Source organism: Rhinolophus sinicus, linkage group LG02 (genome assembly GCF_036562045.2).
Source record: "Rhinolophus sinicus isolate RSC01 linkage group LG02, ASM3656204v1, whole genome shotgun sequence".
Lineage (NCBI taxonomy): Eukaryota > Metazoa > Chordata > Mammalia > Chiroptera > Rhinolophidae > Rhinolophus > Rhinolophus sinicus.
In genome coordinates, this window is record NC_133752.1 from 66,062,365 (window position 1) to 66,087,854 (window position 25,490).

Here is a 25,490-nt window from a genome sequence, read left to right on the forward strand (position 1 = left end):
GGCATGTATTAGTGCTTCGTTTTTTTTTATTGCATTTATGCCTCTATTCCATTGGACTGATACTACAATTTATCTCTTCATCAATTGATGAGCATTTGCATGGTTTCCACTTTTTGGTTATTATAACTAATGATACTATAAACATCCATACACGAGTTTTTGTGTTGGCATATGTTTTCTATTGGGTATATACGTAGGAGAAGAATTTCTGGATCATATGACAATGCTACGTTTAACTTTTTGAGGAACTAGCAAACTGTTTTCCACAGAACTTGAATCATTTTACATTTCTATCTGTAATATGCAGAGTTTCAATATTTCCACATGCTCATCAACACCTATTTTTTCATTTATTTGCCTATGGTGTTGAGCATCTTTTTTTGTGCTTATTGACGTTTATAAAACTTCTTTGTAAAAACAGCTACTGAAATCCACTTGTTTTTAAGTGGGTCTTTGTATTGTTGAAATGTAAAAGGTGTTTATATATTTTGGATACAAAGCCCTTATCAGATATAGTTTTGTCTTTTCACTTTCTTGATAGTGGGCTTTGGTGCACAAAAACTTTTAATGTCAAGGAAGTCCAGTTTATCTATTTTTTTATGTTGTCACTTATGCTTTTGGTGCATAGCGAAGAAGCCATTGACTAATCCAAGATCACAAAGACAAACAGGTGTAGAGAGGATGCCAAAAAAAAAAAATAATAATACACATTTTAAGAAAGGTAAATTCTATTAAAATTGTAATACTTAATATATACTGGTAACAAAAGATGAATACAAGTCACATTTAACTTCTGCAATCAAAAGAGGTGCTCACAGTGGTTACCATCAGTGTCCAGACACTTCTGACTATAGTGAACTACTGCTTGTACAATGTTGACCAAAGTGTCCATTTGTATAAATTTATTTGGCACCCCGGTATTTTTCCCTAAGAGTTTTGTAGTTTTAGCAATGATTTGTAGGTTTGAGGTAGGGGTCCAAATTCATTCTATTGCATATGTATATCCAGATATCCTAGAACTATTTGGTGAAAAAAATATACTATAGCATTGAAAGCTTTTGGCACCTTTGTTGAAATCAATCAACCATGAACTTACCTCTGGAATATCAACCCTGTTTTATTGCTCTTTATATCTACCCTTATGCCAAAACTATGCCATCTTGATTATTCTAGATTTATAGTAAATTTTTAAATTGTGAAGATGACTCCTCCAAATTTCTTCTTTTGCAAGAGTGTTTTTGTGAGTCTGTGTACTTTGAAATTTCATATGAGTTTCAGAATCAGCTTCTCTAGTTCTGCAAAAAAAAAAAAAGATGTTAATTAAATAGAGATTGCATTACATTTGTACCTCAGTTTTTGGAGTATTGACGTTTTAATAATATTATGCCTTCCAATCAATAATCAAGGGATGTGTTTCTGTTTATTTAGGTGGCATTTAATTTATTTCAATTTTTTTGTTTTAGTTTTTACTGTATAAGTATTGCACTTACTGAGTTAAATGTATTCCTAAGTATTTTATTCTTTTTGATGCTAATGGAATATAATTTCTTAATTTTATTATCAGATAGTTATTGCTAGTTTGTCAAGACACAGCTCTTTTATTTTTTTATTGGGTGTGCTACCTGTAAATTTTTTTATTAGGTCTAATAGGTTTTTGTGGATTTGGGGGATGTTCCTCTGTGGAAGATCATGCAATCTGAAAATAGACACAGTTTTACTTTTTTCCTTTACAATCTAAGTACCCATTATTGCTTTTTCTTGCCTAATTGTCCTGGTTAAAATCTACAATACATTATAGAAAGAGATGGCAATAGAAGTCTGCCTTCTCTAGTTCTTAATCTTCAGGTGAAAGCATTTATTCTTTTCACCAGTAAATGTGACTTCACTTTTGAGGAAATTCCTTTCCAGTTTTTTTGAGTGCTTTTATCATGAATGAGTAATGAAGTTTGTTGATGTTTCTTATCTGTATTTACTGAGATGATCTTTTTTTTCCTTGTGATACTATTAATATGGTGTATTTCAGAGATTAAATTTCTTATACTGAAACAACCTTGCATTCTTTGGGTAAATCCCACTTAATCAGGTGTAAAATCATTTTTATATGCTATCAGATTTGTATTGCTAGTGTTTTTGTTGAGGGTTTTTGCATTTATATTAATAAGGTGTCCTGGTCTGTAGTTTCTTTTCTTGTGATGTCTTTATCTCATTTTGATGTTTTGGTAACAATGACTTTTGAAATGGGTTAGAATGTGTCCCCTCCTCTTCTATTTCTTGGAAGATGCATAAGGTAATTCTTCATTAAATGTGTAGCAGAATTTACCAGTAAAGTCATCAGTTCTAATTTTTTTTAAAAAAAAAATTGTATACAATAAGATTTTTCTTTGTGCTATAATTTCTGAGTTTTGATAAATGTAGAGTGTTATGCATCCACCATTATTATACAGAATAGTTCCATGGTCCTCAAAAAAACCTTTTCTTCACTTGTTCAACCCCTTTCCCTCTCTTTTCCTAACCCAGAACCCCTACTACCCATTGATATGTTCAGTATTTTTATAGCTCTGCCCTTTTCCTAAAATTTTACTTAAATAATGTGTTGCCTTTTCAGACTGGCTTCTTTCACTTAGCAATATGCATTTAAACTACATTCAGATTCTGTGTAGCTTTTATACCTCATTTTTAAAAAATCACTGAATAGTATTTAATTGTATGGATGCACCACAGTTTGTTTATCCAATAATCTTGTAAAATTTCTCTGTTCCTTCCAATTTTTGACAATTTTAAATAAAATTGCTATGGTACTCATGTGCAGGTTTTACTGTGGCTATAAATTTTTAAATCAATTTAGTAAATACCTATAAGTGTGATTACTTGATCGTATGGTAAGACTATGTTCAGCTCTGTAAAAAACTGTCTATTAAAGTGGCTGTACCAGGTTTAATTTTCACCACAGTCAGAGTTCCTATTGCTACACATCCTCACCAACAATTGGTATTGTTAAGTTTTGTTGTTGTTCTGATTTGGATTTTAGCCATTCTAATATGTGTAGTAGCATCTCATTTTGTTTTAGTATGCATTTCCCTAATCGCAAATGATGTTGAGTATATTTTCATATGCTTATTTGCCATTTTTATATGTTCATTAGTGAGGTCTCTGTTCAGATATTTTGCCCATTTAAAAATTTTTTTCTGTTTTCTTATTGTTAAATTTTAAGAGTTTCTGTATATTTTGGGTATATTCCCTGGTTTTATTATTCATAACATTGGGAAAACAATTGTAATCTCATCGATAAAAGATATTGTTAAGAAAATGCATGTAAATATTTAGTAGAGTAAATACACACGTTAAATGGCAAATAAATCTATTTGGCTGCAAACCAACTTTTTTCTCATTTTACCTACCGAAAGCCTAGCAAAAAGAAGGAGATTAATAAAAATTGGTTAAATTAACTAATGAGCATGTCTGAAATAGGTGAAATTCAGACTTATTTGTTTGATCATAACTTTTTATGCAGTCTATATTCACATCAATGCTTTTGAACTTAAATACAGTAAATCAGAAACAAAATGTATGATCATACACAGATGAAAATGTTTTCTCATAATAGTCTTCAGAAAATAATTTTTTATTATACCCTGTATTTTGTCATTCTGTACTGCAAACATCATAATATATTCAATGTTTTCCTCTCTATAGGTATGATTTCCAGAAAATACTATGTTCAATCATATGTGTTTATATTAAAATTCATATCATGGTGATAAAATAATTGAAAAATACGCCAAATTCCTAAACTAAAATTTGTTAATGTTCTTCATAAACATTATTTCCTTGTCCTGTACTGTTATACAAATCCTAAGTTTTAATATTTAAGAATATCCTGAACCAATCACACTTAAAATTATTTTAGAATTTTCAATTTGCGAAGTTGTCTCCTAGATAAAATAGGAACAATTGAAAGATTGGAGCTCAATTTAAAACAAAACAAAATGAAAAAAAGCATTACAAATCAAAGAAAATATACAATCAAATCAAATATCTACGTCCTATCCTGTATCAGCAAAATACTAAATAAATATTTGACAAGAGATAAACTGAGTCAGTAGGTGGGGACGATGCTTCTTAATGAAACAAGTAGTTCATCGTTCAAAAAACCATGTAAAAACATGCATTTGGGGGATGAAAGGATACTGGGAGAGAATCTAACGTAATACCTTCGTTTTAGTTAGTTAGACATATAGAATCTGAGTATTAAATAATTTCAATGTCTTAATCCATATCCAAAGTCACTCAGCCAATTAATTTGAGAAATGTTAGTTATTACATGTATGGTCTCCTCTTACTCATTTTTTGCTTGAAAGAGTGGCTTCACAACTTAAATACTCTTATTAGCATATACTTTCAGGCTTTTCAATAAGAAAAAAGGTGTATCTGTCCAACAAGTAACTATGTTGCTTTGCTTGGTATGGTTGGTATTCTAAAAAATACATGTGAAGAAAATTGTTTCTTCAGTTAAAGCAAAAGCAAAACTTTTTTTTTTCCTTTTAAAGGAGGAAATCTAATAAACATTGTAGTAGCATAAGACCAACTGCAATGTGGTATACAGGTTATGAGCATAGATTCTAGTATTATAAAAATCTCTGAAAGAATATTGGGTTGCCAATAATAGCTTTGAGAATATGCTCCTAACTTGTTTGCCTTTATTCTCAGTGTTCTCATCTGTGAAATGTGGTTAATGAAATTATTATTTCATAAGTTTTCATAAATATACAGTGAGATAATGCATACAAATCACTCATACAGAATCAAGAGGATGGTTGATATTTTAAATAAATGTTATTTCTTAATATGATTTACATTAAACAATACTTTTCATACTTCACATAGAAGAGGAAACACAAGAACTTATTCCTGTGTGTGTATGTGTGTGTGGGGGGGTGTATGTGTGTGTTTAGAGATGTGGGACATACACTAGAAGTAGAGACCAAAAATTTGATTTACAGTACTGACCTATTCAATATATCAAAAAAGTAAGCTGAAGCAATTGTGTTTACAGAGGGAACAAGGTTTTGATATGTTGCTAGGAAGTAGAACAGAGATAAGTTTGGGATAAAAATTAATAAATGCTAGATATAATTTGGAAGCCTGTGTATAATAGAGTATTTCCATAGACAGAAAAACTACATAATTTTAGTTAAAATGTTACTTAAAAAGTAAGCTTGAGTTAAACTGTTAGAATGTCAATCTTTATTTGTTTTAATCTATTAAATGTATATTTATGGGGATCTATTTTGTGCCAGGTATGAGAAAGCTACAGAAAATATAGCAGTTACCAGGACAGATATAGTTTCTGTCCTCAAGATCTTTTTAATTTATGAAAGAATACAATAAACAGGTAATATAAATACCTCAAAATTTAGAAGGAAGTATTTCCAAAGTGTATAATGAACATACCCAATTATCTTTTTAAATGGAAATTTATTTCTTATTGCCTATAAGTATCTTTATATCAATAAGTTTGTATTTATTCTGTCAATTTTGCAAATATTTATAGCAAAATTCCCTATTAAAGATTTAAGTTCTGTTGTTTTATTTTTATTTATTTATTTATTTATTTATTTATTTATTTATTTATTTATTACTATTATAGCAAGAAAGTAGCATGCAAGTCACCTTCGTCATATTTGGGAGGGCAAAAGGTAGTTGAAGCTATATCAGGCTGAGAGGTGAATCTCCTGGCTGGGAAGGTAAAAATGTTTGGGGTAAAATGCTAGCTTGGAAGCCACGTGGACAGAACATTCCTGTGACTGCTGGCATCTTGATGATTTACATATGGGATTAAATGAGATAAAATGCACTTAGAGATTTGAGTAGGTAAGGGGCATTGTGGGCAGAGCTTAATGAAGGAATCAGGTATATAAAGACCTGACTCAGCCCATCTGTACAACCTCAGGTCAACTTGTCTGAGGTGTCAGTGATGAGAACATGTAGCACTGAGGACGACCGATGGAGGTCACTGAACAGGCTTCAGAGGATCAGCATTTGGGTCAGCAGAACTGGCTTCTTCATCAGCACTTCATAAACATCCACGTTTTGAAGAAATCTGAAAGGAAGGTGAAATGCAAACTGGGTGATAGAATTCCAGCTATTCTGGCCAGTTAGATGCAGCTCCAATCTGAGTAGTAAAACAAGGGACATGTGACCTTATTAGTATGTAGCATTTGTTGAGCAGATTATTTATAATGATGTAGTTTTCTCAAGGTGATTGACCACAGGTTCACTTTATTCAAATGCCCACAATTTTTGGACTTTGATTTCCAAAGAGAAATGTCTCTATTTATTACAAACTCCTTCAAAATGAATCTAGATGCCTCCATCCTTAGAAAGTGGCTAAGCCCTTAAACATAAAAGACAATATTACTTGTAAAAATGTCTTCCTTTTGTCATATGTGTTTATACTACTCTGCTATTTGCTTTCAAAAAGGGAAAAGTGGACATCATAAATAATTTGCTGTTCTTTGAGCTAGAGCAGTTCTTAAAAGATCATCTGATGCAGTCACTTGCTTTAGTCTGTCTGATGAATATTTATTGAGCCTCTGCGAGGTTCTGAGCACCCTGCTAAGTTATAGAAATACAGAAGAGAACTTTCAGTTCTAAAAAGTTGATTATCCCATTTCGTAGGTAAGGAAAATGACGTTTGGGTATATTAAGTGGCTTGACCAAGTCTGAAAGGCCATTGACTAGGTACTAGAAACCAGTCTTATTCCTAGTGCTGTGCAATTGTTCAAAAACAAATCTGCTTTGCAAACGTAGTCTTAAGATAACGTCAGTGTTTCATTCAGTGATTTTGACATTGACTAATACTCTTTACTAACTCCTCTTTATAAAAGGAAAATGTCTTACTACTAGAGCTTTTAAAACTTCCTTTAAAGTGAACAGAAAAGGATAGTGTGCATAACTATGCATTTAGTTTATATATCATATATATTATATATATATATATATATATATATATATATATATATATATATATATATTTGCATGTATGTCTAAACACACACACACACATATTCTAACACATTTATCCTACGATATAATAGAATGAAATTTGAGGAGACTGTGGAAAGACCTTCTTATTCTACTATTTCACATGAATGATAAATGGTAGAAATACTATCAAGCCACAGGTATGCAGGAGCATTTACCACAAACAGCTACTAAATGAGACAGAAGAATTGTTATGGACACTGAGAAAGTAGAAACACTAATAAATATTGTACATTAAATCCCTAAAAGGTAATGAAGCTAGACGTTGCCTGCTATTCTCTTCAGGCAAGATTCAAGTTGGAGGCAACTACCTCATCATTCAAATGCCTTGTACTGTAGGCTCAAAACCATGGGCAATATCCAGCAGTGAAGTCATTTTTAGGCAATAAAAATCATTTGAATACAATTACTTAAGCAAGTGGGCATCTGTGCCTTTATTGAAATGACCAAATGCTAGAAATTAAGCAGAGAAGCCAAGATGTTTTTTCTTAAAAAGAGGCAAAACATAGGCAAAAACCACAACACAGTATTTAGACATTGAAAACTGGCTTGTTACTTTTATGTTCTTTGAAAGGTTACTTTTTTTTATTATTATTCATCTAGTCTATGTCTGTCTTTCGCCTCTGAAATAATGCTGGTGTAGTTATTTTTATCTGAATAAAACAATTTCCAAATATTTTGAAAGAAAACATTAGTTAATCATGTTTTCTATAAAACTGTGCTCTTTTCCTTTATAAAACTTTTGTGCATATATGTCCTGACTTTCGTTTTAAAAATTAGATGTATACTTATTTTGTGGTACATGCTACTTTATTTAATAGTGATTTACTCTTTTTTTCTCAGAAAATATTCTTACAATATCAAAACACTAAACAGAAGTTATGACTTCTTACTTATTAGTGATATCTAAACTCTGATACTTCCTTGCATTCTTTTGTAGGTAAATTATGTTAAACTAAGGTTATTCATAAACCACTATCTAAAGAATAGAAAAGTATACACATCTTAAAAACATTAGACATTAAGTTATATTTTAAAATAGACCTTAATATTATATAATGATAGAATTTTTTTTTGTACTTTGAACTTTGATTTGATGCCTCCTGTTAAAGGGCAAAAAGCAGAATATTTGGAATTTCATAAAGTCAAAATTCAAGATATAACATTTTATTAGAATAACTAGGAAAATAAAATAGCTAGAATAATTTCAAAAATTAAGTAAAACCTCAATTTGTTCTTTGTGAACTAACTTTCTGGGGTATTTTGAGTATAAATGAAATAACAAAAATCAATGCAAAACACAGCTTTTTTTATTTAATTCTCAAATCCATATATACTGCATGAAAAAACTTATTCTCAAATACTTGTTTTAAAATTATAGATGAACATTTTAAATAACCTGAAAGGAAATGCATCATGTGTGGAATATGATTAGCAGGCAGTAGCATCAGTCTATGCCTGGGAAGTATTTAGAAATAGATGAGTCCAAAAAGAGAAGATGATTATTTCAAAGGTGTCCAAGAGTAGAAAATTGATGGGAATGCAAACAATGAGTTTTCAGCATGAAAAATTTTGGTGACTATTGAAGAGTAGACCAAAGAATCTGCAGATGTCATAACTGGAACCAAGGAAGGTCCTGTTAAGTCATCAAAGAGTATTCTAGCTAGTACCATGGAGACTTTGGAAATCTGGTTTAAGATTATTATTAACTTATGTGTCAAATACATTTGTTACCACGTCCACAGCCAGTTCTGGTAGAAATCATAGCTCTTAGTAGGCAGTCAAATGCTATATCCCATGATTCTATTCCTGAGCCATACTATTTAGGTCTGATGCTACCTGGGATGTGTCCCTGACTCATGGGCCAGCAACCCATAGAGTAGAAAGTTAACTTGGCATGGCATGTCTTGAAAAGATAGGCCAAACAAGTTCTCCCTTTGATACCTAAATTAAGAGATACCAAAATAATAATAATAATATATTTTGCAGGGTTGCTATAACTGGAAAGTGGTAAGGAGAACAACCATGAGATAACATGAAGAATTTATAATGAGATAATATACATTTTCATATATCCAGAGACAGAGTGAAAGATACCATGTAGTTTTCACGAGCGTGAAAGACTCACAGAGAAACTAGGCCCTCTCTAGAGTATATAGATGAAAACCTTATGTATCTTAAAATTAATCTCCCTTTGATCTTGAGGCAATATGAAAAAATACCTGGTTCTTTTCAATAAAAATCCTAAATAGAGCAAGAGGTCATGATGCAGAAATATCGGGGAGGAGGAAGAAGTATAAATGATGAAGCTTCTGGGGAGATAACAAAGACAGGAGTCAAATACAAACAGGCAGAGGTAGCCGGTCCCTGATATTCTAGGCATTGACTTGCACATGGGGAACACAGGGCAGGGGCAAGTCAAAGTGCAAAAGGGAGATGGGGCAAAATTAGTTTGACAGAAACCTCAGAATTGTTTGAATTATTTACTTGTAATCCTTGCCATTTTAACTCTATGGATTAAAGGTGCTAAAAATGGAGTTGAATCCACCATCATTTGTAAGAGGTGAGGAACGGGCTGCAGCATTTGTGAGAGCCTGATTGAAAATGAGACTGGAGGATGCCTTTCTCCCAAAGTGTTAAGAGTTCCAGAAAGGTGTTGACGGTGCATTGAACCAGGAGTGGGGCCCTTTTACATGGTTTTCTGTGCAACTGCCGATACTCATTGAACAGAACAATCATACTGTGTTTCCCCCAAAATAAGACCTAGCTGGACAATCAGCTCTACTGCGTCTTTTGGAGCAAACATTAATATAAGATCTGGTATTATATTATATTGTATTGTATTATATATTATATTATATTATATTATTATATTAATTATACCCAGTCTTATATTAATGTTTGCTCCAAAAGACGCATTAGAGCTGACTGTCCGGCTAGGTCTTATTTTTGGGGAAACACGGTAGTTTACCATGGGCAGATCACACTTCTAGGATAGCACTTACTTATGCCCAGGCCTCTTAATCCAGTATCTTTGTTGTAACTATTAGATGACTTTAGGCCTACGAATACTTGCTTTTTTGCTTATCAGGTATATCTTTCCTAACTCAAGAAGAAGTATAAAATAGTTAGGAGTAATAGCCAGGATATTTTTATCATCAGATTAAAAAATTATATTCTTTGGTTTTCATGAAGTACTCTTAAAATCAACTGGACAATAGCTTGGCTGGACTCAGGACAGAACATGATTAAAATGTTTTATTGAATTAGAAAAAAAAAAAAAAGGGGGAGTTTTCCTGAGGCATATATTGGCTTGGGAAAATGTTCCCTTAAATTTGGGAAAAAAACACTTATTATTTCATTACTCCTGGCCCTCAAAGTTAAGTTCAAAATCACTTACATGTGATTTAAATATTTGGGAATGAATTGTCCTACAATTTGCTAAGTCTAACACTTAGATAAATCTTCATTTCCACTAAGATTCCTTCCATATACATGTGAATTTCAGGTCCTACAATATTTTATTCCAAAGGTTCAAATGGAATAACAATGTATATTGTTTCATGACAATTTCTTTAGGGAGAGACGTTTTTAATTTGCAACTTCCATTGACTCTGCAACACTGAATTATTATTTCTTAGGCCCCTGGCCCCTAAGGATGAAAAGTATCTTAGTCAAAGATACCTAGAAAACAGCCTGAGGCAAAAATCAATTGCCAACTCTTTACTGGGGAGTGGAATCCCAGGGAAATTATGGTGAAAGAAAAGTGAAAGTGAGGCTGGGAAGGAAGGACAAAAATACAAAGTGGTTCATTACTAGCGTCTCCAATGTGTCACCAAAAACACTAAACTGATTGCTAACCACCTGGAATATCTCCAAAGAGGAAGGGGAAGGGATTTAAGTATGTGCCATATCATGTCTCTCATTTGTCAAATATTACCCAAGATTAATCAATTCCTACACACTTCCTGGTAGGTACACTCTCTTTTGAGCAGCCACTGAGCATGTGTCAAAACATAGTGCTTCATCTGGGCCCAGGTGAGGAGGGAAGGGTTGAACCCCAAAGAATCAAAAGCATATCTAAGAAGGTGAATAAATCAGGAATGAAACTTCAAGGTTCAGGTAGCCACAGGCTCATTGTTTAGGAAAGAAGGATACACTGTATCTTGTCCATTTTTCTTTTTATGCAAAGTAACCTTTTTACCTGTAATCTGAGTATAACATAATTGATAGCAAATAGGTTTCATCATGAATATGGGTCAGTTTTGATTCATTTAACAGGATACTCTTGACATCTACTATGTGCACTGTATTATGGAAGGAATGTAAAGAGGAATAAGTTATGGGCCCTACTCCAAATTTTAATTAGTCCATCTTGGATTTGCTTCCCAAAGATTCATGGGTGCAAATACATGCTTACACAGCTGGCTCTTTACAACAGGATGGGGAGATGAATGATGGTGGGGTGGGAGGGGCAGTTCACACTTTCATCAGTCCTTGTTTTTGTTTTCTGCTGATTTTAAAATAGTTTCAGAAGGGATTTTTATTTAACTTTAGTGGCTAAGAGGAGCTATATTATACATAAATTTCAAATGATAAACAATATCATGTTTTGATATTGTTTGATTCCAAATCTTTCATCAAGGATTCAAGATTGTCTTCGTCAGGATTTTCTTCTTTAACATAATTCTAGAATCAATGCCCTTCCTTCAGGCTAAGCTGTTTTTAAGCCTTAGTAGATTCTTCCAGATTCTCTTCTGTAGGCTTTGATAAAGAAATTAATCGAGTTGAAATCACGGTAACGGATGCCATTTATGCTGAGTTTATATTGAGACTGTGGGGTAGCGACTGTTTATTGCTATTCACAGCTTAAGCATCACCACTGGATTATTAATGTGCTTGGCATAAAAAAGCAGACCTTTTTGATGAAGTGCTGGGCACTATTGATTGTAGAGAAGTATTGTAGGGTTGATACACTAACTCTATTATTTTCCTATTGTTGATATAACAATTTACCACAAATTCATGGCTTAAAGCAATGCAAATTTATTAACTTACAGTGTTAGTGACCCAAACTCCAAAATCAGTCTCACTGAACTAAAGTCATGGTGTCGGCAGCCGGGTTTCCTCTGAAGGTTTCAGGGGAGAATATGTTTCCCTGATTTTTATAGGCTGGATGCTGTCCTCAATCCTTGGCTTCTGGCTCTGTATCTCATGGCCTTTTCTCCCTCTGTTTCTGTTGTGAGATTGCCTACATGGTGCATTTGACTCTTTTGACTTCCTCTTGTAGGGTCTCTTGCAAATCCACTGTACTCACCCCAATAATCCCAGATTATCTCCCCATCTCCCGATCCTAAATATATCCACACCTGCAAAGTCCATTTTTGCCACATAAGATAAAATATTCATAGGTTCTGGACATTTTGGGGGGCATTATTTAGTTTACCACATTAACCAAATTCAGAAGAATAAATAATAACTCCCAAGACTTACTGTAAAACAAGAAGGAATTCTTCTCACATCTGATTTAAGTTGCAGAATATCAGCTATTTCCTATAACCTCCACTTAAGTTCTTAGTAGTAAATAGCTGTTATCAGACTTCCCTTTCACATATCTGTGAACTGGTGGCTGGACATCTTTTACTGGATTCATTAGTTGAAGGAGAATCAGTAAGACAATCTGTAGAGTATGCTACACTGATGGGCAATACAATTCTGTCATAAATATTAAGCTAAGATTTATATATGTAGCTGTCAGTCTGCATCTTTGATCATATAAATACAATTAATCTAAAAAACACAGTTCTACTAAGTTGGAATCATAATTCACTCTATTACATATCTTATCTTTTACCTATCTTTCTGTCTTTTAACCATTCATTTATCCATTATCTTTTCTTTAATAACCAAGGAGGAATTTTGCCTCTAAATTCCCTATGGTATTTACCATTCAGTAAAACTGAAATTCATCTCAATGTCTCTTACATTCTAAATTTCCCCTGGTAGATTTCTCGTGTTTCACTCCAGTGAAGTGAATTTTGTGGCTTTTCATTCTGAAACCTAGATCAAAATAAAAACTTGAAGATCTCTTATTTCTATGATTGTCTGCAGCCCTTAGCTTAGCCATTTCAGACTGATGTTGTATTCCTTATCTGGAACTGAAGAATATTTGTCTTCTTTGGCTGGAAGAGACCCTTCAGTTTATCACTTGTTGACTGTCAGGTTTTCAGGCCTTTTTTGTAAGAAAAGAGTTGATAGTGATTTTTTAAAATTCCATGATCAACATTATTTTTTAGAAATTTACAATAAGATTTTAACATTCTTGCTTAAATTGTTTTCTACTACCCTGATTTCTGACTATTATGGGTCAGTAGGGTAAGAGAGGCAAGATGGGGCGATAAAGTATGATTCCTGGAGCTTCTGCATCTTGGCCAAACCTAAAACAGCACAGTCCAATAAAACTCTGATATGAATCATTTATGTAATTTTAACTTTTTTAGTAGGCATATGAAAAAAAGTAAAAAGAAATGGATAAAATTAATTTTAATGTTTTATTTAACCCAATGTATCCAAACTATTATCATTTTTACTTGTAATCAATATAAAATTATGAGATTGTTTCCTGTAAAAACAAAAACAAAACAAAACAAGGAAATGTGGTGTGTATTTACACTTACAGCACATCGTAATTCAGAACTATTTGAACTGATAATAGCGAAACGTGGCTAATGCCTAGTATATAAGACATTGTAGTTCTATAATTTGTATGGGGCCTAGTAAAAGGCATATTGGCCATACTATCTAATTAGAAGAGGGATAATAAGTCTAGCTAGGCCTCTAAAGCCAAAAGCATAAGTATTTTATATCTCATGATACAAATCCACAGGTATAGAACTGAAATTCTAACTCTATTAGAAACAAGCCTTTCCCAAATTGCATCTTCTAGAACAATAGAACTCTGAGATACTCCACAAAAAGGAGGATTTGCAGAATCAAACTTGTTTCAGAAGTGTTATATAAATTATATATCTTTGGGAGGTTCATCACGAGGTCTGTGAAGTTCTGCATTCAAATTTGATCTTTTGGTTCAGTTTCCAGTGTCCATTCTCTTAATCACCAATTATACTACTTCTCAAATAGTATTTGACTGTAGGTGATTTATTAATAAAACTAATCAATAACGGCTTTAGAGAAAACATTACCCAATTCTAAGCATTGTGGAAAATGACACAGAAGAAGTTGGGTTAACTGGACAGAGCTTTTGTACATGAAAGCTGAAGAGGAAATTATGTAGAATCAAAGGTCATTTGAGGGAAGGTGGTACCTAGGAATTCATAGAGAATGTTTTATAATGTGTACTCATAATTTTAATATTTTTAAATATATTCTGATCTGTTAAAGTATTTTAGTTTGTTGTAAAATTCATGGATTATAATTTTTATATTCCTGAATGTTCTGGTATAGCAGAATAAAACATCTAGCAGTCAGAACGCTAAAAAAGTACAATTTTACTGCATATAGCATATTTAACACTTATATTTATATATACATATTATTTGAAATATATATTGTTTAAAATATAATAGTTTGTGCTATATATCATAAATTTATACTATTCAAAACAACCTGTATTATGCTCTATCTTAACAAATCTTATCATAAAAGATAACAGTTATTAAAATAACATCATTTTTAAACATTCGATATTACTTTACATTAATATCAGGTGTACAGCATAGTGGTTAGAAATGTATGCAATTTAAGAAGTGATCCCCCTGACTAGTCAATTACTCACCTGGCACTACACATAGCTGTTACCATATTATTGACTATTTTCTATGCGTTGCTTTATATCCGTATGACTATTTTGTAACTACCAATTTGTATTTCTTAATCCCTTCACCTTTTTCACCCTGTCCCTCAGTCCCCGTCCTATCTATCACCCCAATAAATCTAGTACCTATCTGACACCATATAGTTATTGCAATATTACTGACTATATTCCTAGTGCTATATTCTACATCTACATGACTACTTTGTTACAACCAATCTGTACTTGATCACTTCCTGTTTTTCAGCCACCCCTCAACTCCCCTCCCATCTGGCAAGCATCAAATGTTCTCTTTATCTATGAGTTTGTTTCTCTTTTGTTTGTTTGTTTATTTTGTTCTTTAGATTCCACATATAAGTGAAATGACATTGCATCTGTCTTTCTCTGACTAACATACTCCACTCGGCACAATACCCTCCAGGTCCATCCATGCCACCATATATGGCAAGAACCTATTCCCTTCCATGGCCGAGGAAAATTCCATTGTATACATGTACCACCCCCTCTTTATCCGTTCTTCCATCGGTGGGCATCCAGGCTGTCTCCACATCTTGGCTATTGTAAATAATGCTGCAATGAGCATATGGGTGCACACGTCCCCTGAAAGTAGCATTTTGAGTTTCTTCAGATAAATAGCCAGAAGTGAAATTACTGAGTCCTTCTTTGTCTCTTGTTATAGCCTGTGTTTAAAGTCTATTTTGTATGGTAAAGTATTGCTATCCCTGATATATTTTTTCCATTTCTATTTTTATGAAATAACTTTTTCCTCTTTCTTTCCCTTAACGTTACGTCTGTGTGTCTTTTTATCTGAAGTGAGTCTCTTATAGGAAGCATATATAAAAATTTTGTTTTCTTATTCATTCAGCAACCCTATGTTTTTTTTTTATTGGAGCACTTAATCCATTTACATTGAAAGTAATTGTTGATAGATATGTAGTTATGACCACTTTATCATTCATCTTTTTATCTTTTTTTTTTTTTTTTTTTTTGACTTAAGGAAATCCCTTTAACGTTCTTTGTAATACTGCTTTGGTGGTGATGAACTCCTTTAGCTTTTTCTTGTCTTGGAAGTTCTTTATCTGTCCTTCGTTTTTAAATGATAGCCTCGTTGGATAGAGTAGTATTGATTGTAGATCCTTACTCTTCATCACTTTGAATATTTCCTCCCAATCCCTTCTAGCCTGCAAAGTTTCTGCTGAGAAATCAGCTGACAGTCTTATGGAAGTTCCCTTACAATTTGCCTTTCTCTTGCTGTTTTTAGTATTATCTCCTTGGCTTTAACCTTTGTCGTTTTGATTATAATGTGTCTTAGTGTGGGCCTGTTTGGCTCCATATTGTTTGGGACTCTGTGCTTCCTGGAGTTGTATGTTTATTTCTTTCGCCAGGTTAGGAAACTTTTCAGTCATTATTTCTTTAAATAGTTCTCAATCCCTTGCTTTCTCTCTTTTTCCTTCTGGTACTTCTATGATGCAAATGTTGTTATGCTTGATGTTGTCCAAGAGATCTCTTAAATTTTCCTCATTTTATTTATTTATTTTATTTTATATTATTTTTCTTTTTGCTGTTCTGATTGGGTGTTTTCTTCTACCTTGTCTTCCAAATTGCTGATTCAGTCCTCTGTTTCATCTTGTGTATTGGTGATACCTTCTAGTACATTCTTCATTTCAATTATTGTGTTCTTCACTTCTGACTGGTTCTTTTTATGGTTTCTATTTCCTTTTTTATGCTTGTTATCTCTTTGTTGAATAACTCACTAAGTTCCTTGAGCATCCTTCTAACCATTGTTTTGAACTGTGTACCTGGTAGATTGCTTGCCTCTATTTTATTTAGTTCTTTTTCTGGAATTTTCTCCATTTCTTTTATCTGGGATGTATTTCTATGCTTCCTCATTTTGGCTGCCTCTCTGTGTTTGTTTCTATGTATTAGGTGGATATGCTATGTCTCCCAGTCTTGGCCAGATGGCCTTATGTAGTAGGTGTCTTATGGTGCCCAGTGGCACATTCTCCCTGGTCACCTGTGTGTGTGCTCCAGAAGTGTCCTTTGTGTGGGTTGCATGTCCCCTCCTGTAGCATTTGAGCCTTGATTTCTATTTGCATGTCAGTAGGTGGGATTTACCCTCAGGCTGACTGGATGTGGGGTTTGGCTACATTTACAGATTACAGGCTACTGTTTGGAGGACTTAATACATGGAGCAGAATTTGTGCCAGTGGTTTCTGGTGTCAGTTGAGACCACCATTTTGGTGTGCCACTGTGGGTCTAATTGCGTGGTGCTCTGCTGTGGTCTGAAGCCAACCTCCAAATATGTTGGTTCTGGGCCCTCTTGGGAGGGATTCTGGTATAGGCTTATGTCAGCCCTTGCCTGTGACTGGTCAACAACTACCTGGTAGGAGCTACAAAGTGATGCACAGTTGTTTCCTACCTGTGTTGAACCTGGAGTTATGTGGGAGAGGCCACGCTGTAAACCAAGGATGCCTACAACCAGTACCAGGTCTGGGATAACTTTGCAAAAAGCCAGGACACACCAAGATCTGCTGCAGGTTGCCAGCTCCTGTAATGTTCAGCCACTGATAAAACCTCATGTGGTACAGAGTTGGGTGTGGTGGGGTCTCAGTGAGTTGCCAGGGTAGAGCAAGTGGAACTCACTAGAACAATTCAGATTCAGATATGTCTATGGGCATGGGGGAGTGCTCATCACAGGAAAGATGGTGCATGCCTGCTGGCTGCATGGGAGAAGTACCCCTCACAGGGAAAATGGCAACTATCTTCCAGCCTTTGCCTCAAAGCCACAAACCTCAGTGTGCCCTGTGTATGTCTCTGATGCCCCCCAAGTCAGTGTCCCTCTGCCAGAGCCGAGGGTGACTGCCTGTCAATGAGTCTGTGTGAGCCCTTTAAGAGGATGTCTGGGTTTTCTTCAGCCTTCCATCCCACCCAGACGGTCCTAATTCCTACCATTTTTCACAGCCAGAAACATCTGTGTCCTCTTCCCGGTACCCTTACTCTGGGCTGGGGTGTCTGGTGTGGGGCTGTGATCCCTTGCTCCTCTGTGACCAAGATATTTCTCCTGATATTTATCTGCCACACAGAGGTTTGAGGTTCACCTGTTTTGTTTCTCTGCTCCTCCTACCAGTCTTGATGCGGATTTTTCTTTATGTCTTTAGTTATAAAACTTCTGTTCAACTAGACTTCAGATGGTTCTCCAGGTTGATTGTTCTATAATTTATTTGTAATTTTTATGTGTTCACAGGGTGAGGAAAGCACAGCATTTATCTACTCTGCCATCTTGGATAATCTTCCTGCACAGTTTCAAAATAATACCATTTTTAACTACTTGAAGTAAATCAGCTCAATGTTTATTCATGTCAAGAAGCTAAAGTTTTATCAGGTCAGGTATTATAGCTCTGCCAGTGACATTCTTGGGAATGTTTTCAGTGTTGCTGAGTGATTTTTCTATCACTTTTCTCTTGAAAGGATAATGCCTAAGAAATATCATTAAGATTTTCTTTGAAGATAAATTCACTATGTGCTTATAAGCTTGGTATGAAATAAGTAATTCTGGACAAATATACAAAAGATGAAACTTAAATAAAATCTTATCAAGATTAAAAGATTGTCTTTCCCATATATAGCCGAAATCTCCTTAAACCGAGGAAAAGGTTAGATAATACTAATACTAGCAAGGGTAATACAAAATAATAGCAACTGTCCCAACAAAACTAATAATTATTGAACTCTTACAATTTGCCAGATTGTTCTAAGCACTTTATCTCATTTCATATTTTTAAAAGACCAAAAAAAAAAAAAAAAAAAAAAAAAGATAAGGGAAAAAGGAGCAAAGAAGGAAAAGAAACAGTTTATTAGAGAAGAAGAAAATATAATGGAGATGGAAAGAGAAAATGGAATAAACTAAGGAGAAGAATATGTGAGAAAATATATACATCTTAATGCTTAGTGAAGTTGGCATTCTTAAATCTTGAAATGAAGAACAGCTGCTAAAGCTCTGATACAGCACTCAAGGCTGAATATTTTTTACAGCACCTTCCCACTCTGCTTAGGAGTGTAGGAATCTGCTGCTAGTTGTGCTTACCCAGCCAAACATAGCAAGGAGAAAGTCATCAATTACTCCCCACTCAACTTGCAGGGACAGAGCCTGCCCTCTTGAATGTGTGTATAACTCCCTGCGACTTGAGTGAAAGTTAGGTGTGTGTAATTGAGGGCAGAATCTGACCCCATGAGGTTGAGAGTGAAATGATTGATGGGTTTGAACTCTAGTAGTCCTTCCTGAATTAATGGACTTCAGCAGGGCCCAAAGTGGCTCCTGGAGATTTTGGTTCCTATTTTTTCCAATCTTGGCTACTTTGTGCAACATGTTTCCCTCCCTCTCATTTACAATCCCTAAATGTTCTGGTCCATTGAGTTCAATTGGCTGAGTGTTTATAAAAGTCTCATGTATTCTTAAATAATTCTTCAATTTAAAGTATTTCTTTAGAAAATCTGAAAATAAACAGTACATAGTATTCAATGAATAGAGAACAATAGTATTGCTAGGCAAAATATCAAACTATAAATATACCTCTGTGATCTGGAATAGTGTTTTGTTTTGTTTGTTTTTTTGTCTTTTTTCCCCAAATACTATATAAAACTGAAAACAAACAAACAAACAAAACTCAGCATGTATGGTATTGAAAAATATTTACTAATTTTTCCATAGTGGAAAATAATAATTATTACTTTTAAAACATTAATACAAAGTGTATTTTCCCTACAGTTCCCTACATTTATCATCTCTAAAGGTACCTCTTTTAAATGAAAGTACATGCTAATTTATCATTTAAAAAGAACTAACTTTGACACATATTTTACGTTTATGTCTGATAGTTTGAATATGATCTCTCTTCCTTACTAACCTATAAGTACCAGGAGGGTGAGGATTTTGTCTATTTGTGTTCACCACTGCCTATTTGGTACTTATTTTTGGTGTTTTGTAGATTTCTGGTACTTATTCCTGACACATAGGAAGCAGTCACTTTTTAAACATTAAATTAAACAATGAAGAATGTGTTATTGCAGAATCTTTGCTATACACAAACCAACTGCTCAAAGATTATTTTTTTATTAATTTGAAAGTCCTCTTGCATTCATATCATCATTTGGAGACAGATTAAATTCTAGAAAAACACTATATCTAAAGTCATTAGTTAAATAAGGACAGGGATAAATCCATTTCTTCTCTAAGTAATAGCCATTCTTTCAAAGATTCATTTATGTCAGCTGAAGAGAGCTACTAGAAGCCTGGTCAAGGACATGGCAGTCTGTTCTAATTAATGAAGTCCAAAATCATTAGATGTGCCAGGGTTCAACGTTTCAAAAAGAAAATAAATTGTGTTCCTTTATCATTGAAATATAAATGCAGTTTCAGAGCATGATGACATTCTTGCATAGTTTACTGATAATACAAGAGCACGGGGCAATTCTGTGAGTGTATTAGAAGCGGTGACCACATTATTTTCAATTTTACTAATGTGTCAGTAAATCGAAGTAAGGTTAAAAAATTGTTTTGGTTTTTGTTTTTCTGTTCTTTACATTTTTTCCTCAGAATTAAAACCTTCCACTGGTACCCAAAGGCACAAGGTGATTGTTTGTGGGTTTTTTCATTTTGTTTTTTTTATTCTATTTTTGCTCTTTATAAATTTTGAAGTTATATTCTCATTTTCTTTTGACACTGGGCACTCTTCCAGGTATCTCTTTATTCCTCATTACATGTTCTGTGCAGGCTCAGTTTCCATAGACACCATGAGTGCATACAAAATCCCTAGCAACTGTTCTCAGATTCCTCTTTTAACAAGACAATGTCACCATTTGCAAATGAAGTCGTGTCCATTGTTTCAGGATATGTATAACAGGTCCTTCTTTCTTTTAATATAATATTGAAAACTCAAGAGATGTATTGATTGTGCCAAGTTGCTGCACTTACTACACTATACATCCTTTTATTTTAAATAGCACTTCCAACTTGTAGAGTGTTTTGCACAGTGTGAACTGTTTTTGAGCTATGCAAATATTAATAAATGTCACTCTCCAACTCACTTAGATGGAGCTAAGAGTGCATCAGCTTTCAAATACAGCAAAAACTGAGACAAATGTTGTAATTCAAGTGCAATGCATACTGAACAGTAGAGAAACTCAGTGCGTAGCAACCTGAGTTAATTCAGTTTGCCTCAGTTCAATGCAATCCCACACACATTTATTGAGCATCTGCTTTTGGTAAGGGGCTAATCTTGGCAGTATTATGTAGAGAGAAATAAATAAGATATGGTCTTTGACCTTTAACTTTTTATTACACATCAGATGAAAAGGGCATGGACACAAATTTCAAATATTAGGCAAATTGTACATTTGTACCAAAAATGCTAACATAATGCTATGTAACACAAAAGGTAGTGAGAATAATATTGAATAAAGACAGTTTGGAATGACTTATTGGGAAGCCAACAATGGAGCTGTATCTTGAAGGATGGATAAAGTTGAATCTGATAAAGATGATACCTATTGACAACAAATGCTTTTGATAATGAGAACAATGTGAACACAGGCAAATGGCAGCAAATAAAAGGAAGCGAACAGTAGGGACAGAGGGTGTGACTCCGCTGTAAGGTGGAAGGTGTGGTGGAGGGATGATAGGATGATATACATAACAAAGATGTATCTGAGGTCGAATCATGTTGTCTATGAATGGTTATATAAAAAACTTTGGAGAGTCCATCTTGTATATTTTAAAAAATATTCCCTAGAATAGAGTTTAATAAAGGAACTATAAGCACATATTCTGATCACATGGATACTTTTTTCCTTACTCAATCCACCAGGCTCATTCAAAACATTACAGACTTATGAATTTACACACACACACACACACACACACACACACTCACACACACACACACTCACACATACACACACACACACACCTATTAAGACCACTCTTTATAATTTAAGTACTTTATAGCTACTTCTGAAATAATCATGTTCACTTAATAATAGGCACACCCCTCTCATTTCTGTAAAAGACCTTACAACACCTCACTTATCAAAAATTTATGAATCTGGTAATCTCCCTTATAAATGCAGTTAAGCACTAAGTAATACAGAAAATATAAGTAGATAAGAAAAATTGATATCACAGTCAATACATGGAAACACCTCTTCTTTTTCATAAGGGGTACTTTCTGGCTATTGCTTAATGACTATTTTATTTTTTACACATTTCTAATATGTGTGAATATTTGTTCCTTCAGCCCAAGAAGCAACTCATTAACAGGGGAAAGAGCCATGTAAAGGGATTATTCAAGGTTAGTGAGATGTGACAGTAGTTGAAAATCAAACCTAAGAATTATACAACTAATTTAAAATAATTTAAATTTGATAGGTAATTTTGTGACTAGGTAAGTAGTTGGAGTAAGTTTCAAATATTGATATCACAGATTAAATAAATGAGTATGTAATACTTTATCCCATAAAAGAATTTGGATTTCTGTAATCATTAGAAAGGTATACTTTTGGTTAAATGTTTAAAAGTATAAATATTTCATAAGTATAGCACTAAATACTCAGATATTTAAATCACATCATGCCTACTTCCAAACAAAAACCATTTTAACAAACCGAGCTTAAAAAATTGTACCATATGCTTCTTTTCAGACACACAAAATTCAGAAATTATACTGTTTTGTTTCTATTGGTTTCACTTTGCCTGTTTTAATTTTACATTGTTTCCTACAACTACTTATCTTAAAATTTGGTTTCACAATACATCACACATTTCCAAACTATGATTAGCGTGGTGCTAAGGTACACAGTAGAGTCCAGTAAATATAAAATGAGTGAATGAGAGAATGGATATTTCCAGCTTCTGCTTTGTGGCATTAGACTGTGTTCCAATCACTGACTCTGTTAAGGAGGGACCTGCACAGTTGTAAAATGTACCTCTGAAGTCTAAGTTCATCTTCTGTGATATGGGCATTTGGAATTAAATGATGATAGGAGGAACTGTTAACATGTGTACCTCATCTATTATATGTTCTCAGTTTAGTTACTAGAAATATCTATGACAAAATATAATTGGTTTGATTAGTCTACTAACAAAATCCTTCTAATATCATAGTCAATTAGAATGTATCTACAAAGTAGACAAAATTGCTGTATATAACTTCTTTTATTTCATTATTTTTTATTCCTACTACTACACATTTTTCGGGAGAAAAAATGGATAAGATTGTAGGAAAATAAATTAAACCTTTGAAGCAGTAAAAAGCTATTTTGCTTGCTTTGTTAATATTTTGAAATTTCAATGTTTTATATTTTTAGAAAATGAAAATAACTATTCTAAAATTATCATTTAAACTAAGATAAATAAACCACTGTAATAAGTGGAAGACCACACATAGGGAGGATGTGTAGAATATAATCATTTTTTGATCATATTTTGATCATTTTTTTAAAATCATCACCAAAAAGTAGCAAATACTGGCAGACAAGACAAACGTCAGTGTCAGCCTATATGTGAAGAATATGCATGGTTTGAATTTTCAGCTTATTGAAGTCTAGACCTAAATTTGCATATGCATTCTTGATAACAAAGGGAAATGGAGAAGATCAAATTACAAATCACAGAAAAAGGGGAAATATATTTGGACCATACTTTCTTCTCTCATTATAGGTGGAGCTTCATGATATTAAGTTCTATGTATTTACTGGACATGGACCTTCACAGTTTTTGGATCCCTGGCACTATATAGGCCATAGAATGTGAACAACAACAACACAAAATGTAAACACCCTTAAGCACTGTTACAGCCCCATAGGAAGGTCATGTATAAGAACCATGTTTTCTATGATAGTTTCATTTTTAAATTAAAAATGGTCTTCATACAACACAATGAGTGAATTCTAAACTTCTGATTTCTGCCCATGGTTTGTTAGGAATTATATTTTGTATTTGAGCTTTGAGTGAGTGCGTTTAAATGGCAGTTTTGGTTTCTTTATGGTTCTAGACATGCAGGTACACCATCCAACTCTATTTTGAGAAAGCAGAAAGCTTCATATTTCAACTTACACAAAAGATCCTTTACCAATTTCTTATTGAACTGATTACAGCCATATGATTTGTTGACAGGTGGCACTTGGTACATTAAACAAAAAGTGCATACATTTTCAAGTGTTTTCTATTGTATAGTCAGCTCACATGAGGGCTAGACACTGTGATGTCTAATTTTCAAACCACTAAGGGATTGAATATCATTCAAAACTCAGCAAAGAGTTAATTATGATATAATCATCAATTTGATTCAGAAATTCTAGATTTACAATTCGATAGTTTTCTAGTATTCTATAAAGTTAATCTAATGACTAACAGAAGATTTTCTTTGTACCCTGAAATATGATAACTCATGTAACTGAGCCATCACTTCCTAGAAATTGTTACCTGTGCCTAAGCATGTGCCTGTGGAGGAAGGCTATGTTCTTGCTCTCCATTACCCTCCCAGGACCAGTTCCAAGTCAATCTCATTTTGTACCTTTCTTTTCTTTAGAAGAATAAACAAATATAAAACTATGGGCCCTCATTTTGCCTTCCTTTCCCAACTGCCACTTTCTGTACTTGCATCTCTGATGCCTGCCTATAGGCTGACAAATTGCTAAAGCATGGAAAGCAGGATATCTACTTCTCCCCTAATAGCTATTTCAGAAACTGGAAACTCATCCATTGGTATTTTTAGGATGGTCTAATACTGGTAACTAAAAGACCATGAGAAATAGTGAATAAAGCAAAAATCACTTGAAGAATTATTTAGTCTCAGAAATATAAAAATAATAATAATAACTAACTGGTTCTTCTAGATTTTTATTTATATTTATGTTAAGGGAATTTAGACATTGTGGGCCCCAGCTGTCTTGCTCCCCTCTTCATTTCTAGCACTTACAGCAGCATCTTATATATATCAGATGCTCAGTACATATTTGTTTAATGAAGACCTGTATGAATGTCTTACCTTCTCCTAACTCTGTGCCTTGCCTTCTTTTCTACATATCTGGATTTATTCTCCTTTGGGAGTCAGTATACTGAACATACCTAAGTCTGTATATAAAATCGAACTATGTATATATATATATATATATATATATATATATATATATATATATACACACATATATATATTTTAGGCTCATGACGAACGCAAATCTCCATAATTCTATTGTTTATCCATTTATATTTGTACACTTTTGCTTTCTGGAAAGATTTTGACTGGCCATTATCTTAAAATTTACTTCTTTTTTGAGGTAAGGCATTATTTGTTCTCCTATTGTTACGTGCAAGGACTTTGCAAACTGTATTTTTAGAGCATTGATTGCAAATTATGTTTTAAGTAAAGGGATTTTTTTTTTGGCTTAGTTATGGTCAACACTAGCATAATTATGATTCTGAAAGCCCTGCATTGAAAGAGCCTACTTCAGTATATTTAAATGGATTCCCTGTCTTTATTTGACCAAACACAACTTTTTCCCTACAAACCCAATTTTCCATCCCATGAAAATATCATTTCACAAGATACACATTGTTATA